The sequence below is a fragment of the Stegostoma tigrinum genome, chromosome 4, assembly GCF_030684315.1.
Source record: "Stegostoma tigrinum isolate sSteTig4 chromosome 4, sSteTig4.hap1, whole genome shotgun sequence".
Lineage (NCBI taxonomy): Eukaryota > Metazoa > Chordata > Chondrichthyes > Orectolobiformes > Stegostomatidae > Stegostoma > Stegostoma tigrinum.
The window spans coordinates 50,939,422-50,945,421 of record NC_081357.1 but is presented as its reverse complement, the minus strand read 5'-3'; positions in this window follow the sequence as shown (position 1 = coordinate 50,945,421).

Here is a 6,000-nt window from a genome sequence, read left to right as displayed (position 1 = left end):
CCTTCAAAGCCCGTGTGTGGCAGCAACTTCGGGAACTAGCAGTCAATGCTGCGATTTGCACACCGATGCCAATTGTGTGTGAATCATCGGAGCAGCTATGCATGGACACAGTGCACAGCTTAAAGGGAACATTAGTGCCAACTTATCTCTGTCTGGGGCAACTGACAGGAACTGTGCTGGCCAACTGCAGACTGTTTGTGCTTGGAGGACTACATGTCTGGGCTTTCAAGATAGCTCCAGCACCAGACAACCTGGGTGGCCCCAGAAGTGGGTAGTACTCCTGTGTACAGTGTACGGTGTCATGTGGTCATGGTGCATAGTTAATGAGGAACGCTTGGGAAGATAGCATCTGCAAGAGTGTTGGCCTTCCAGAGAGAATCCATCTGTGAAAGTCACCAGAATTGACGCCTAGTTCATATTGGGTAGGGCTCAGCTCAACGTGTGGCTCCTCAAACCTCCATGACAACATTGTGGAAGGTCAAAAGTAGAGATGTCAGAGTGGGTCAGTGGAACAGTGAATGAAAATGACAGACACCTAGAAGTTCAGAGTCAAACTTGCAAACTGAATGGAGGTGTTACACCATGCTATTAGTCAAGTTACATCCTGCCTCCACAGTGTAGAGAACGCTATTTCATGAATAGCGAACAGCTGAATTGAAAGAAGTGCATGTCAGCCAGTATTTTGCATGGAAGGAGTTTTTGGGATCCTGAATGATACAACAAAATGATAAAAGCACACACATCTCCTGTGCTTACACAAGATGACAACATAGGGAGCGGGAGGTATTTGAGGATGGCTAATGATGAATCAGGTTGTTACAAAGAGAACTGCTCCTTAATGTTGCTGAAAGGGGAAAGGAAAGGAAGGCATGGTTGTATGTGACATTGTCCTGGAGGTGGTACAAATGTCCAAAATTCTGCTGATTGTGGAGGTTTGGGATAGAAGATGAGGTCAGGGCAAAATTGATCATGATTCTAAGTGGGCGAATGAGTGAGACAGAAGTATGTAAAATTGGAAATATGGATGAAGGGCCTGTCAACCATAATAGAGGGAAATCTTTACCTAAGGAAAAAGGATAAAACATTGAAGTACTGGTATGAAAAGGAGCAATATTAAAATATGTGTTAGAGAGCAAGAAGCTGAGAAAATTGAATAGAGTCCTTACAGGAAGTGGAAATGGAGGAAGGGTCATCAAGATAGCTGTGAAAATTAGTGAACCTGTAGTGGATATTGGCCAACTGTCTATCCCTAGAAATGAAATGGATACAGAAGTCAGACAAGGGAACGGAATAGTCAAAGGTGGAGTGAAATTGGAAACAAAGTTAATGATGATTTGTCATTTTGGTGATTGGAGTAATACCTGGCATTAAGGAAAATGGTTTTGGTTGTTGGAGTTAGTCATCTCACCTCCATCTCTGCTGGAGTTCTTACAGATAGTGTCCGAGATTCAACCATCTTCAGCTGCCTCATCAAAGACATTTCCTCCGTCATAAATGGAGATATTCACTGATGATAGCACAATGTTCAACACCATTTACAATACCTCAGATGCTGAATCAGTCTGTGTCCATACATAGCAAGACGTAGAGAGTGGCCAAATTTGGCCTGACAGGTGGTAAGTAACATTTGATACCATTCATGTGCCTAGCAATGACCATCTCCAACAAGTAGGAATTTAAGCATCGCCCTTTGACATTATCACCATCCCAGAATCAACCTATAGTTACCATTGACCAGAAATTGAACTCTACCATCCTTATAAATATCGTGGGTGCATATGCAGATTAGACAACTAGGAATTCTTTCGTGAGTCACTCACCTTCTACCTTCCCAATGTTTTTCTACCATATTCAAACGACAAATCAGGAGGATGATATAATAGTCTCACTCGCCTGGATGAGGTCAGCTTGAGAAACATTTAAGAAGCTAGATACCACCCAGGACAATGCACCATGTGTTATTACTTTCATCACCTTCAACATTCGCTTCCTTCACTCATGGCACACAGCAGCAGCACTGTCTACAAAATGCACAGCGGCATCTCACCCAGGCTCTTCTGACAGCACTTTGCAAACAATGACTTTTACCATCTAGAAAGAGAAGGACAGCAGTTGCACAGTCACTATGCCACCTGAAAATCCCTCTCCAAGCCACAAATTGTTCTGACTTGGAACTATATCACTGGTCCTTCACTAAGGCTGTATCAAAACTAGGACTCCTGCCCTAGCAGTGTAGTTGGCCTTAAACTCCAAGGACTACAGTGTTTCAATAAAGCTGCTCAACACTACCTTCTCCAGAACAGTTAAATATTGGCCCGGCCAGCAATGACCACATCCTAGGAATGACCCAAAAATAAGATCTGGCAACTGCTTTCCATATCACGTTATGGATTTTGTGACCTCATGCTCAGTGTGTTGCTGCTCAATTAAATGACATATCATGTGATGATTGATAATTTCATCAACAAAACTTCAACTGACGAAAGGGAAACACTCCAAAAGCTTGTGATTTCAGATAAACCTGTTTATCTCTAACCTAGTGTTGTCTGATGTCTGACCTTCTCTTTATTCAGCAGTCTCAGAATGTACTGAGATAACAAGGTGTAGAGCTGGATGAACACAGCAGGCCAAGCAGCATTAGAGGAGCAGGAAAGCTGACGTTTCGGGCCTAGGCCCTTCTTCATAAAAAAGAAGGGTCTAGGCCTGAAACGTCAGCTTTCCTGCTCCTCTGATGCTGCTTGGCCTGCTGTGTTCATCCAGTTCTACATCTTGTTATCTCAGATTCTCCAACATCTGTAGTTTCTACTATCTCAGAATATACTCCCTTATGGGTATGACTTCTTTTGTCCCCAGGTTAAGGTTACAGTTCTTCTTTCTTTCACATTGTCGCACATTTTGGGACATATCCTAACAACTATTCTGGTCCAGATGGTATGTAGACCAAACGAGTCTTCGGTAGACCAGAATTATATTTTTCCATTCTTGTCAGAAAATCAGACCCGCATGGGAGCATAATCAGGAGCTGCTGGAGAAAGAGAGACTGAGGTTCAGGCTCTGAGAGGATGTTCCTATCTAGAGATGCTTAGTTGAGCTTGATAAAAGCCTGAGAGTTTCATCACAGGAAAGTCATAGAATTCCTATAGTGTGGAAAGAGGCCATTTGGCCCACTGAGTCCACTCGATCCTCTGACGTGCATCCCACCCTGAACCAGCCTCCCCCCATAACCCTGCATTTCCCATGGCTAATCCACCTAACTTGCACATCCCTGGAGATTATGGGCAATTTAGCATGGTTAATCCACCTAATCTGCACATCTTTGGACCATGGGAGGAAACCCGCACAGGCACGTGCAGAATGTTTGCTTGCACTTTGGGAATTTAGCACCATTCATGATTTTTTTAGATACTGAAACCCTCCATGTTCAAATGCAGCAGAACTTGAATGACATCTAGTCTTGAGCGCACAAATGGCAAGTAACATAAACACCACAGGCCAGGTAATGACCATCTCCAAGAAGAGAGAATTTAATCACCACCCCTTGCATTAATTTGTATTACTGTTGTTGAATTTTGTACTATCAGTATCCTGGGTGTTAACATTAACTAGAAACTAAATGGTCTAGACATATAAATACTGCATCGATAAGTATTGGTTAGAGACTAGGAACCCTGCAGTGAACAACTTACCAGCTGACTCTCCAAAAATTAAGTGCTAGACAAATTCAGCAGGTCTAGCAGCATCTGTGAAAAGAGAAACATTTCTTTTTTGGAACTCTTCAATACTGGAGGGCTTATCTTATGAAGAGAGGTTGACTGAGCTCGGTCTCTTTTCATTGGAGAAAAGGAGGAGGAGAGGGGACCTAATTGAGGTATACAAGATAATGAGAGGCATAGATAGAGTTGATAGCCAGAGACTATTTCCCAGGGCAGAAATGGCTAGCACGAGGGGTCATAGTTTTAAGCTTGTTGGTGGAAAGTATAGAGGGGATGTCAGAGGCAGGTTCTTTACGCAGAGAGTTGTGAGAGCATGGAATGCGTTGCCAGCAGTCATTTAAGAGACTGCTGGACATGTATATGGTCACAGAAATTTGAGGGTGCATATGAGGATCAATGGTCGGCACAACATTGTGGGCTGAAGGGCCTGTTCTGTGCTGTACTGTTCTATGTTCTATGTTCTAATGTGCCAGATCTTAGACTCTGCTGAGATATTTGTATCATCACTAGCCTCAGGTGAGGTGTCAGAAGACTGGAGGGTGGCCAATGTGGTGTCACTGTTTAAGAAACGTGGTAAGGCAGGTCAGGGAACTATACACCGTTGGCCTGACTTCACTGGTGGGCAAGGAGTTTTTTGAAGAAGTAACAAAGATCAATGAGGGCAGAGTGGTGAATGTGATCTATATGGACTTCAGTCAAGTGTTTAACAAGGTTCGTCATGGCAGATTGATTAGCAAGGTTAGATCACATGGAATACAGGGAGAACTACCCGTTTGGATACAGAGCTACCCTAAAGGTAGAAGACTGAAGGTGGTGATGGAGGATTGCTTTTCAGACTGGAGGCCTGTGACCAGTGGCATGCCACAAGGATCGGTGCTGGATCCACTGCTTTTCGTAATTTATATAAAGGATTTCGATGCAAACATAGGAGGTACAGTGCCGGTTTCCTCCCATGATCATTCAGTGCCTCTGTTTCAATCTTTCTTCATGGAAACAAAAACAACACAATACACCTCTTAAAATCACAGTATTGTCACAAGTCTATGTATACACGATGATTGTAACATTATTACAACTTGACCACTTTCACAATTTTTCATTATCTCAGTATGGGATTGCAAGTTTGATTGACACATATAGAAGTTTATTAAAGAATTTGCTGTCTTTGATGTGGGGTTATGGATACACATTTTAAGGAAGGATTAGGTATTTGAGGGAGTTAACCATATTGATTGAAATGTTATGCATGAGATGTTTTATAAGTGAAGTTAGTAATAGATATTTGATATTTCATTTTATTTCACCTCAGCATGGCTCCTGATGTCTGCCCAGTATGAACTGGTGCAGATGACATGAGAGGCAATAGAAAAAAGTGGACCATAATTAGGTGAGTTGGCATTAGGTTGACATAAGGGCTAAAAAAACTGATGGAGAGGCAGGCAAATGGCCATGGGTTGGAATGATTTGGCATAGATGCAACATAGAGAGTAGATTGAGATAGGTGGGCTGAGTGGGTGTGAAGGTTGGAGTTAGAGAGCCTAACATTTAACAGTCCCCATCTCTCTGAAGAAGATTCATAATGGCTTTGAACTGCTAATTCTTTCTTTCTCCACAGATGCCTCGAGACCTGCTGAGTTTCTCCAGCGCTTACTATTTATATTTCAGATCTCCAGCATTGGCAGTACTTTGGTTTTACTTTCAATTAAATAGTTACTCAAAAACGGGTATGGGAATGAAAGGGTGGCGCAGTGGTAGTATGGCGCACTGACCTCTACATCGCCGAGGCCAGACGCCAACTCTCCGACACCACCTCCTACAGCCCCCTCGATCATGACCCCACACCCGAGCACCAAACCATCATCTCCAACACCATTCATGACCTCATCACCTCAGGGGACCTCCCACCCACAGCCTCCAACCTCATTGTTCCCCAACCCCGCACGGCCTGTTTCTATCTCCTTCCCAAAATCCACAAACCTGCCTGTCCTGGTCGACCCATCGTCTCAGCCTGCTCCTGCCCCACCGAACTCATCTCCACCTATCTGGACACCATTTTATCCCCTATGGTCCAGGAACTCCCTACCTACGTCCGTGACACCACCCACGCCCTCCACCTCCTCCAGGACTTCCAATTCCCTGGCCCCCAACACCTCATTTTCACCATGGACGTCCAGTCCCTATACACCTGCATTCCGCATGCAGATGGCCTCAAGGCCCTCCGCTTCTTCCTGTCCCGCAGGCCCGACCAGTCCCTCTCCACCGACACCCTCATCCGCCTAGCCGAACT